Source organism: Apus apus, chromosome 2 (assembly GCF_020740795.1).
Source record: "Apus apus isolate bApuApu2 chromosome 2, bApuApu2.pri.cur, whole genome shotgun sequence".
In the NCBI taxonomy this organism is placed as follows: domain Eukaryota; kingdom Metazoa; phylum Chordata; class Aves; order Apodiformes; family Apodidae; genus Apus; species Apus apus.
Genome location: NC_067283.1, coordinates 95686459 through 95699095, shown reverse-complemented (window position 1 = coordinate 95699095; position 12637 = coordinate 95686459). Strand labels below are relative to the sequence as shown.

At 41.9% G+C, this 12637-nt stretch overlaps 1 protein-coding gene across 2 annotated transcripts in view; it reads right to left on the bottom strand.

Moving 5' to 3' along the window:
• ZNF516 (zinc finger protein 516) overlaps positions 1-12637 on the bottom strand; it is a 101854-nt gene that overhangs the window by 16676 nt on the left and 72541 nt on the right. The window lies entirely within an intron of this gene.

Below are 12637 nucleotides of genomic sequence, written 5' to 3'. Positions count from 1 at the left end.
CATTTTACACAGAAAGAAGTTCAAAAGACAGAACAAAATTCAAGATTAGCAGGACAAGAATCAAACTCTGTATTAGTATCGTAATGACATGCTACAGACTAAATGTACTGTATAAGCAAGAAAATCTTGAAATACGACACAGCAGTTCAATTTACTTTTAAAGATGATTGCGAAGTCTGTATAAACTCTCTAATGCTGCATGTTCATGACATTTTGAAGAAAGAACAATTCAGTAATATATTCATGTCAAAATTCTGGGATTGCGAGAAAACAAACAAATACACAACCACTTAATGCTTTACCAAAAAGCAAAGATAATGTAGTCAGATAAAACTGACCTAGTTAAAGGTCTGCCAGTGCTTCCATTACAAGCCCACATTTTCAAAGAGTTTATAACTCAGCAATAAAAATTGGCTCCAGATGGAAACCAAGCATATAAGCAGGTACAGCATACAGAATAAACTGCTCACTTAAGAGGGACCTTTGCAGTGGCCAAGCATAAAAGATGAGCTATGAAAGATGGAAACTTTCCATCTTTAAGGTAGATACTTTTTTTTTTTTTAACATACTTTTACATTTGAGTCAAACTTAAGGAAAATTTTATGAGCGCTCAATCCACTGAGAAATAAGGAATTCAACATTTTCAGCCATTTAGATTACAGAACTCAAACCAGACTTTCAATTCTTCCCATTTTCTTCTTCGCTTCTCAGGTCTCCAGAGTACATTTATCTACCTAACACATGTCCTGGAAAGGGAACATACTGGGCTGTAATTAAAGCCATTTAAGGGGAAAGACAAGATTAGGATTTGTTTTGCTAGAAGCACGGCTACCTCTGCTGCTCTCCCAATGTCGATCTCTCAGAGCCGCTGATGAAGCCATTGAGTCCTTCCCAAATCAGTTCACAAATCAACTCCACAGAGATTTTCATCACAGCAGTAATGCTTACTGCACTGAATCCATTTAACATGTAACTGAATTGAATCATCTGACAAACTTTCAGTTTCAATTAACATGCAGTTAATGAGCCACTGCCAGGCAAGTGTAAGGAGACTATGCTCCATCTAAAATGTCACCAGTCCAAAGTGATCACCACATCTGTAGGAAGGGTGAGAATGGGAAAGGAGCAAACTGCTCTAGAGCTGCATATCCTCTCACATCAATTCATAAAAGACAGTGCTTCAGAAAAGCAAGCATTGTTCATTAGAGCAGCACAACGCCACAGGCATTACTCTGCACAGCTCAATGCAAGAAACATGTCTTTGGCTGGAGCTTCACTGCAAATAAAGTCCACTGAGCCTCACCTTCAATTCAAGCAAAAAATTCTTAAGCGTTGTTTAATTCAAGGGAGTTAGGTTAAAAATAACCCACAGCCTTGCAGCCTTGCAGGGTGAGCACTCAATCTGCCAAGATCATTTTCCTTTCAATCTCTCTAAGTGGGTATATCAGAAGGAAAAACACCCGCATCCCAGAAACTTGTTTTTCCTGTGTTGCAGAAGGTAAGGCTTTGAGAAAGCGCATGCCTAGCACTACTAGCCAAATTTATAGTTTGAAACAAAGACACTGCGTGCAGCAGTGAAATCTGACACTGCACATCTGTGTTATTTTCAAAGCACATCTGTCAAAGCCCAGAGTATTTGTGCTCTAAAGTAAGATTTTAAGGCTCCTCTACAATAACAAGGAGTGGCTCCTTTGATCATCGTAGTAAACAATAAAGCAAATGAAAACCAAGTCATTCACTCATAGCAGTACTCTGCAGAGACCAAAATGACCCACTGGCTATGCAAAGCAGATTAGGCAGCAGAGTGAGGTCGGCAACCACTGTCGGCCCCAGCTTCAGGGCCAGCAGGGCTGGGGGCTCCAGCCACAACTTGGTCCACCTGCACAGCAAGGGGTGCATCAGCAGATGCCCCAGTCCCACGTTGTTCTGCATACTTCAGACACTCCTTGATGCTTTCTGACTTGGTCAGAATCTACATACCATGCTGTTTCAGCAAAGAGGACGAGGTCAGACAGACTGTGAGGTGGCATGTGTTAGGTCTGGACTTGGTCTTTGGGTCTGGAATATTCAGTTCATGTCTGTGCCCCAATAAGTCTAGGTAAAGAGCCTGGGATTGCAAAGTAAAGGTGGCTACAGTCCTTTTAGTCTTATTGCTTTAGTGCAGCCATCAAAGAAAAAGGGATAATCCAGGTGGAAAATGTAGCGTGGAGTAGGAAAACGATGAAGGCATTTCTGAGGTGTAACTAGGCCTGCAGTTGCCACAATGCTGAAAGCATATGCTGTCAGTACAATATATGAAAATGTGTAAGATTATTACAAAACATAGCTTCTAACATCTCTTCAGAGCATCTTGCTAGATTCAATTCTTATGCTGTCTCACACAAACAGTACTGAGACATTCTAGGAACAAATTTAAAGGCTTAGATCAGGAGCCTCAATAGCAATTGTGTTAATTGCTCAACATGCACTTCTAGCAAAAAAAAAACCAAAACAAAACAGAAGAACACCCCTACTCCCTTTCCCCATGATTTGGACAGACATGCTTTCCACCTGTAGGCAAACTCAGACATCTTCAGCAGCACAAAGTACAGTCTAAGTCCCTCCCAAGCCCCATCCTGCTCTCCACCAGGAACCTCCAGGTACCAACACCCAGGCTGAAAAGCTGACACATTTCATATTCCCCATCATGAGTGGTGGCCCAAGCTGGGCTGCAAGCAGGTAGCAAATGCCAGGGGGCTATGAGGGGATGCAGGCAAGAACAAGAAAAGACAGTAAGAGATCCAGTAATATAGGCAGAGCCTTCTTAGAAAAATAGATTAAATTTATTTCTGCCTGTTCCCAGCCACTTGCCCCAGCTGAAAAGGGATACTAACAATCCTTTTAAATCACTGGTATAAAATATTGCTCTAGCCAGCACACCACAGGCATTACTGTCACCAGAAACTTTTGAGATTTTATTATGGCCAGGTCAAAGCAAAAAGCCACGAATGGGATGCCTTTTGCATGATCTCCAGGGACTATAACTCATACTCCCCGTTGAAAGAGTTCTTTGCTAAGCACGCTCTCACTTTTTATCCTACAGTCCCTGTCATCTCCTCACATTTACCTCAATTCCTTTGTTTCTTACCCAAAACAGCCATTTACCTGTTGCACTTAAGAGTGAGAAAGTAACACATCCCTGAACTGTTGGCTTCTTGTGTCTTCAGTTTGGCCATAGCTTCAAGTATCAATGGAATCACAGACTACAGGAGAACAAAGCTGGACAGCACACAACACCTAACTATATGGGAAGCTATGGTTTAGAAACACAGCAGCATTCAAGGTTTCAACCAGTTCTTCGGAAATATATCTAATCGCCACCAATTAGTTACATACCTTACACAGGCAGATAAAAGTGACTCCCCTTCTCCCCCGCCCACACATATCCCTCTCCTCTCTCCCCCTCACATGCATAAACTCCACTTGTTTCCTTCCCAGCTCTGCCCCTCCACAAAAATAATCTTCAGAACAGGCTGCACAGATGTTTTAATTCATGAGGCTTCCTATAAAGTAAACCAGGCTACAAGCCTGAGGACAATGAAACCGTGATTTCTATTCAGAAGAGCAGATCTGGCTAGAAATTGGCCCTTTTTCTGGCTAGGATTACAGCACTAGGAGTTGAAGGAAAAGGAGCAGATGTGATGTGTTTGATTTTCAGTAAACATTTGATAGTGATTTACACCTTGAGATGAATGCTGTGGCTTGATTTGAAAACGGGCTGCAAATAAATAATGATAAAAGCAAGGGATAACATTGGAAGAAGGTGTGATATTGCAAAGACCTGTATTAGGTCCTATTTTACTTGGTATTTTCTTTAATGATCCAGGAGAGACAGCATGCTAACTTAAATCTCCAGGAAATACTGCATTTGGAGGAGCTGCAAAAATATCAGCCACAAGGCTATAATGCACAGGGACTTAGAGAGAATAGAAATGCAGTCTGAAAATAATCAAATGAGGTTCACTCTGGAAAAAAAGCAGGCAAAGACAAGTAAAGGGAAACAATCCAAAAAACCCATGCAGCGGGAGGGCAAAATCTGGGAAGTAACAATGTTGAAAATAACAGATGTTACAGTAGACAGCAAGTTGAGTATGAGTGTACTTGGTGAGGTTCTTCAGCTTAACTTTCACAAGTAAAAGTATGCATTACACAAAAATAAAACTACCCCTCTGAAGAAGACATTTATATTACAACCATGTTGGTTGCATTATTTTATTAATTTATTTATATACACACACACACACATATATATATGTAAACCCAAAATACATATACCATAGTAATGGGCACTGTGTAAAAGCCCACAGTAAGCACAATACAGTGGGACATGGCAGGGGAAAAATTGCAAAAATGCAGGTTTGCAGCAGAAAATTGAGGTCTCTTATCCTGTGAAAGGAAGGTCCCACAAAAATACTCCATGGCCTCAGAATATCTGTGTGGATCTGCAAATACGGACCAGTCAGAAGGTGTTGAGAGAACTGCAACAGAAAAGTAACTGACTAGAAAATAAAGATGAAAAGTGTCCCTCACATGGTTGAGGGAAGATGGGAGGCTGACAAGCCAACACCTACCGCCTCTCCAGGAGCGCTAAGCTCCAAAAGACAGAATTATGTCATCCTGACCATTAGAGTCTATCACAACAATGAAACAGAACTGCATGCAGGAATAGCCAGGATGAACAGGAAAAAGACCCTCAATCATGCGTATTTTGCATCTTGTACAATAAAAGTCTAGGGAAGAGGTGGAACACCACTTAGACTGTAAATTCTTTATGGACAAACCTGGATTATCAATGCATGATAAATACCCACCTTTTTCATGGGGAGGAATAAAGCATGACTTACTCCTTCCCTTTGCTCTACCAGCACAGCAAACCAAAGCCCCTCATAAGCTAGTATCCACACACTGTAACTGCTTGTAGACATATTCCAAAGCCAACAGTTCTTTCATACTAATTTCGTATTTGGTTAGCTAAGGAAAAGACTCCTGGAACACCAGCTGCCCAATAATTCAGAAAAAAGATAACCAAGGATTAGACCAGCATACTCAGTACTGCAGGACAGGGTAGGCCAGCAGGTAAAAGGGTGACACTGAAGGTTAGAAAGCACGTAATCAACTTACATCTCTGCTTCCTCTCAGACTAATTTTAGAATCAACAGTTAGTGTTTTTTAGCTGAGGTTTGAGGTTTTTAACAGGCCAGAAACCCAACACAGCCTTGAGATTGAGATGCTGGCTGATACAGATGATTTCTCAGTCAGCCAGCACACCCTGCCCAGCACAGGTTTCACATTAGCCACGTCAGGAGGAAAGCAGGGAACACTGACCTGTACCACAGCCCGGGAATGCACAGAAAACAAGTCCCAGGTGCCCCAAGTCCTGCCTTTGTCTGGGCATGAGCTTTGTCTGGTTTACACTGCACTGCTTTTCCTTATTACTTTTCAGCATTTTTTCCCCCTATTTTTGTTGTGGCTAGATGTTGGGGAGTTACCTTTTCACTTACACGCTACCAGCTATCCATTTCTAACAACACCATACTTCCATCCTTAGCAAATAAATCTAGATCATGGATTTACCAATCAGGACTCACAGCCCTTTTGTACATGTTGCATCCAATCTCTCCATTCTCCTTTTTCTACATCTAAATGTTACAGTTCCTAAAATGATTTCTCCTTGACTTTTTAATCTCATGGCTGATAATTTCAGGACAAGGATGCACAACAGCAATTATCAGCTGTCAGTCAAGTATTTCTTGGAAAAGGATGCTGACTACAAAAAAGAATCATTTCACAAGCAAAGAGAGAAGACCTGCAGTTTTGCATCCCTGTTTTTTGGGACTATGCCCATGGAACAGAAATTATTACCTGACCAAAGCAATTTTAAAGCTTTTAGGGACCTCAGAGTAACGAAAATTACCTTTTTTCCCTTCCACTCTTTTCTTCCCAAACAGTACTACTGCTGTTGCCATGATGATTAAATGACTAATGCTTGAAGCCCTAAATTAAACTTTTTTTATGACCATGCTATTTTTCAGCTGTTTTTCTTGCACGTTTTTTTCAGGCTTCCTTCTATTCCTGGAACAACGATGCATGGATTTATTCCAAAGCCTTGTTTGCTTCATTTCACTAAGTTTATCCTCTGCAATTTCTAACTTTATCCACAAGTTACTTTTTACCCTCACTGTCAAACACTTAAAACACAGTACCACCATGCCTCGAGCACACAAAAAGCTGAAGGGCCCTGTTACACTGTTCATGTCCTTCCCTCTGCAGAACTGGAGGACACTGCAAGGGATGAAATCAGGACAGGAGATCTGAGCCCACTACTCCTAACGCTCCCCAGCCTCCATTTGACTAATCTCTCTGGCATTGTCCAGGAGGAAACCTGCTGCTTGTGAAATCAAAACCCACTGAGCTCTTGCAACCCAGGTAGCAAGAAACATGAATAGGCAAACATTAAACCAATAAAGTTTGTTCAATTCTGGACTGTGGATGTTGAGGTTTTTTATTATACTTGATTATTATTGTTGTTGTTGTTATCATCATCAGAGATACTGCTTGCATTAGTTTTGCATTTTGGAAGGAATTTGAAAGGTCACCAAAATGATTGGGAAAAAACTACACTTTAGTTATTAAATTTTAAACTTAACCTTTTAAGATGAGTGAAACCTGAGTCTGAGAACAGTTACAGTATAGCACACAAAACACCTCTTTCTATGAAGTATGCCCTAGCTCAGTAAAATTACAAATACCTTTGCACAGCAGAAATGCTTGGGAGTTATGTCACATTTCCAGGATCACTTTTTTTCTGTAGGGTTTTTTGTTTTGTTTTTTTTTAAAGAAAACAGAGGCCTGAAACCATCCCCCATCTGCACTGCCACAGATGCAAAAGCCAGCAAGGTTACTGGACTTTCAAATACCATCAGAGAATAGCCACCAAAAAAATAACAGAGGAACAAGGAAGGAAAGGGTATCAGGTCCAAAATCTGTCAGGCTGAAATGCACATTGTTAAGTTACCAGAGGCATGATGAAAAACAAGCCTGGGAGTTCACAGTAAACTTTTTCTTTTCAGCTATCTGTATATATTTTTCCTTAAAGAGTATTTGGCTTTGTTACTATCTAGAGCACTGATTCTGTAAGCCTTCCAAAGGCCAAGTGGCTTCAAGAGCACCTCCATGTGCAAATTACTCCACTCTCATCACGTAGTATGTTTTAATCACCCTCAGCTTTGCAAGGGTGCATACTGAGTGGTGACAAACTTTGCACCGAAGCCCCAACACAAGCTCTCTTTAAGCGCCAGGTGCTTTTGGGATATCTCTCCCAGGTATGAGCCCTTCCAGAGCCAACACAGCCTTTATTTGAAGGAGGGAGAAGGAAAGCATCCACAGTAGAGCAGCATGTAAAATGTCTGCTGCTGGCAGCATGCCACAGACGTGACATTTCCAGCATTCACATCTCTCTGTACTTCCTCAGTGGGATTTTTTTGTAAGTCATTACATATATCCTGCACAGGAATTTTGGACAGCAGCAGAGGTAGCAATGACTTATCAATGCTTTCACCTCTGTATTTCTCACAAAGGTGCATTAACATAATCTCTGCCCAGCAGCTGAGGAAAATCCCCATAAAATAACATCTACTTATTTGAAGGTGAAGCTGTAGCTCCTGTTATTAGAGTATTTCTAAGCGCCTTTTTCACCCTTCATCCACACTAGCTAGCCACAAGGATAGTTAAGACTTCAGCATGGCTTTTGCCACTTGAGAAGAAAGCTTGTCCTTTAAGTGCTGCAGGGAAGTCACTATCCAGCCTTACACAGAAGGGCTGCAATGTACACATCCAATGTACAAGTGGTTGCTACATCCTGCTCACATCCCCAGCACAGCCCCTTCTAGGACCAAGGACTGGACTTTCCCAGTCATGTCCCATGGTCCTTCTATGCCCTGTGAGCTTCAAGAGCATCTGATGTCTTCCCATCTCACTCAAGTCTGCTCCAGCTACAGCCAGGCCAAGCACAGTGTCAAGAAACGAAAGTGAGTTGTACACATTACATACAGCTTTTGCATCTCTATCCCCACCTCAAGAAACTTCAAACCTGCTTTTCTTCCTAAAGGGAAACATAATGCTGAAGTGCACAAAGTAAATGCTGAAGGGTCCATCACTCAAGCACTAAACTGGAGTGAAGGCACTAACTACAGGAACCTTCACAGTCCCACACATCACCACCTGGATCCTGGAAGGTGGTGAAGGAATGCTAAGTACTTATCTATAAATCACGGACAAAATAGAGAGAGAGATGAGTAAGTACACAGGACCAATAAAAAAACACTTGCAGAGACTGCTTGCCAAAATGAAAACTGTACAATTTGGCATTGCCTTAAATGTTTCTGCTCATAATATACTTAAATAAAATTATGGGATATAAACCCCCTGGAATACTCTGCAAAATTAGTAAGTGATTAGGCCAGATGATACCAATTTGACTCTAACACAGTCTTGTCGTAATTCCAGAGCTAACAGCGATACTGTATGAACTGGTCCAAAACCTAAGGAGAGTACTGCCAGTAGGCTCTGTAGGTGCTAGGCATTTCTGCGTGTGTGGCCTTGCCTTTTAAGTTTGGTGCAGGTAGAAGGAGGAAAAAGAAACCACATAAAACCATTAAAACAGCAGGACACATAATTAAATTTGAGAGGGCTGGAAATGAGTAGGGGGTGTTGTGGCTTTGGGTTTTTTTGTTTTGTTTTTGGGGTTTAGTTGTTTGGGTTTTGTTGTTTTGTTTTAGTTTAAGACACATAAAGAGAAGTGCAACTGGGTTTGATGCATCAAAACTATTTGCAGAGGAGATGGGAAAATATGACTCAGATTTTTTTACTTTTTGTTAAGCAAGTGCAGCCACTCCAAACATAGACCCAAACAGTTGTAAATCTTCCTGGAGATTTTCCCTTTCGTTCCAACAGTCAGAATTGCCACGATGTCTGCTTCAGAGAGTCTTCTTGACCACCACCTGCTCCTCTTCCTTCAAGTGCATTAAGGAGAAAGGCTTTCCAGAACAGGATTGTTGACTGGCAGACAGTCCACAGAGCTTAACATTCCTCATCCAGTATTTAATTTCTCCTATCCTTTAGTGTCAGTAGTGTATTGCCATACAACACAAAGCCCTTTATTAAAGCTGCTCAGTCTAAAAACAGAGGGTACAGCTGCAGGCTAGCATTCTGCAGAAATACCTAAGCTACAGCCAGCAAGCCCAATGTGGTATGATGTAGCACAGCTACGGAAATAAAAAGCTCTGCATGACCTGATTTACCTTGTTCCTCCTGCCAAAGGACATGCTACCATGGCCAGTGGCTCTGTTCACAGACTCTAGGCAGTTAAGGATCTCAACTGTGCATGTCAGTCACATCAAATACAGGAGCACATCCTGGAAAGGTGAACTTAGTTTTATAAGTATCATGAGCATTTATAGATTGACTAGTTATACAGTACTTGGACAGAAAATCTGCTTGTGTTAAGCATTTTTCTCAGGCTTTGGAAAGAGAATGGGAGAAAATTGGACTGGAATAGGAAAAGATGCAAGTCACATCAAATCCAAGACATAGGCTGAACAGATTGAACCATGATCACTGGAAACTGGATGCCCTGGATGAGGGGTGAGATTGCTGGATCATATATATCACTGTTACACAGCGCCACAACGATGCAGCAGGACAGATGAGGGACTAAGCCCAACAAGGTGTCAGATGTGCAGAGTCCTCTCAGGGTACAGGAAATCTCTAAGCCACTGATAGATCAAAAGTTGATTTGAACAGCTCTGCTCCAGATGGACCAAAGGGAACCAGAGCTACCCAGGGAAGATGTGGCTATGTGGCTACAGCCACGAGGGCAGCCTCTGGCCTCTTGATTAAGGCCACCAACTCAGCATCCACTGCAGTTGAACTGTATCAAAGGCGCTGGGCATGTGCCACCCAACCCGCAGCCATGAGCCAAAGGCCTCAAGAGAGAAGAGCTCAAGGTCTTGAAGATCCTGCCTGCCAAACCCAGCTCCCTTCCACTCACCTCCAGCCCACCATTTGCAGCAAATGTGCACGACAGCAGCATTTGGCATTGGGTGGACTTGATGATCTTAAAGGTCTTTTCCAGCTTTGGTGATTCTGTGATTCTATGACTCACAGGTTGGCAAATTGCTAGCTAAGTAGCCTTTGCCTTCCACTTCCCTTTCTTTCCAGTGCCATCCCTTGCTCCTTTGTGTAGGAACAGGAGGAAACTAACAATAACTATGTCAGGCACTTCCAGCAAAGTAAATGACCATTCAGGCCTGGCTTGGAACATCTCTGTGACAGCCTTAAGAAGATCACTAAAGACATCGGCCACTTAGAGGCAACTTCCATAATCCCCTTGAAGAGCTAACAGACAAAGCAGGCTGGAACCTACCACCACCACCAGCATGGAGGCAGAAAGAGCAGCTGCCTAGAGGCTAAATGGGATTCTAAAAGGGATTTGAAGTTTTAGCTTTTTTCCTGCCACTTTTATACCAAGAGGTAAATTTGAGAGCTCATGAGAACACCAAAGGTTTGTGCTCACTTAAATTCTTTCTTTTTAAAGCCTTACTAATCTGGAAAATGAGTACGGAAAAAAATAATTTGGAAGATGTAATTTAAAAGATGCAAGAAATCCCAGCATCTATTAATCTCTAGTGTGTGTAGGCTTTCCATTTCAAAAAAGAGGAAGCGTTCTGTTCGGTGACAAAATCAGATGAGAATCATCCCTCAGAAAGGTCAGGAGACAAGAAGATGTCTCAAAGATACATTAAAAAAAGAATAATCAGCTGCAAAATTGTCATACTGAATTCTTCAAATAACATAAACATTGTTATGCTAAAGGAGGATGGGGGAAGAAAGAATACCCATCTGAAAAACAGCAATAGCGACACTGCACTTTGGAAGTACACTTTACAGACAAAACAGTAATTCTGCACCTGGGAGTCATGATTATTTTTATCACACGTTCATTTTAATGAGTAAAGAGCTGTTTTAAATTGCTAAAACATTATTAAATACTGAAATTAACTATTGCATATAGAGCGTAAGAAGATTCCCAACTTTTCCAATTAGCATCAAGGCTTAAGCTTTAAACACAGGAGAAGCAAAAGAAATGCTGAAAAACACTGCCACAGGCTGGCTTAATTTGGAATTTCTCCTTTTCAAAAGGATTTTGAAAAAACAACATCTAGAAAGCCTGAAAAGTACTTCAGATTGCTTTCCTTTCCCCAGCCCTTGTTCTGTCACATTCCTTACAAAAAAGTAGAAAAGTACACTTAAGGGCAATTTACAAGCTTGGTTTGATAGAAAAGAGCTTCTACACGTGCACCTGCCGCAGCCAGTAACACCATTTTGAGCGACAGGCTCAGTTAACCTCACTGCTGTCTTTTGCATCCATAGTGAGAGCAAGCCCATAGAAAGCAGCATGAGAAATCCCTGCCCCTGCCATGGGACTACCAAAGGAAGATTTTAAAATGCCAATGATCAGCTGTCTAAATGAGATGTCCTTAAACAGAGAGATGCCTGCCACTTCAGCGTAAAGCTCTTCTCCTCAGATGCACACACCTGGTGGGATGGAGGAGCAGCCTGCTGGGAACAAGGAACAAGCTGCATAGGCTCTCGGGCAAGGGCCAAGGTCTGGCATATTTTTGCAAGAAGCAGTACTGACACCTCCACTCCTGAGAAGCTCAAGTATTAAGTATTCCTCAGCATTCAGGTCTTACAGGAAAACTCAGGAAGGCCATGTGCTTTCCCAGCAGAGCACAAAGGTCTGGTCAGAGCAACTCCAGCAGAGTTAAACAATGTGCTGGAGAAGGATAAGAGGAACAGAAGTAACCAAACTACCTCCCCACAACACCGCCTGAGCCATTTACCAGTTACAGGCCCTGCTGTTACACATATTAAATGCTAAAGGAAAAATAAAAAAAATTAAAAATAGATTAACAATAGAGACAGAGCTACTCAGATCACCTACATCACTTACTTGCCATTTATTCACACCCTCCTGTTCCAAAGGCCCAACAACCTCCATCCCAATCACAGCTCATTCCTCAAGACTGTTTCCACACAGAAAGAAAATTTGTCTAGAGCAGAATGGGCTTAAGAAATTAATCTAGTTAATTCAGATTCTTAAATAGGAGAAAATAATTCAGAAAACCAGATGTTTACCCAGATATTTCCAAAATAAGAGAGGCAAACAATTGCACAGAACACATGCATGTCTGTGTCCTCAGCAGGATCACACAAAGAACTACTTACTGCCCCAACTACTCTAGCAAAGATACAGATTAGGTCAATGTCAGGAAAATAAAGGGTTTTTTTTAAATCATCCTCAAAGCCTCACCTAGAATACTGCATCCAGCTCAGGTGCTCCCAGCACAAGAAAGATGTGGACCTGTTGGAATGTGTCCAGAGAAGAGCCACGAAAATGACCCGAGGGCTGGAGCACCTCTCTTATGAGGACAGGCTGAAGGAGTTGGGGTTGTTCAGTCTGAAAAAGAGAAGGCTCCTGGGGGAGCCTCATAGTGGCCTTCCAGTACCTGAAGGGGGCCTACAGGAAAGCTGGGGA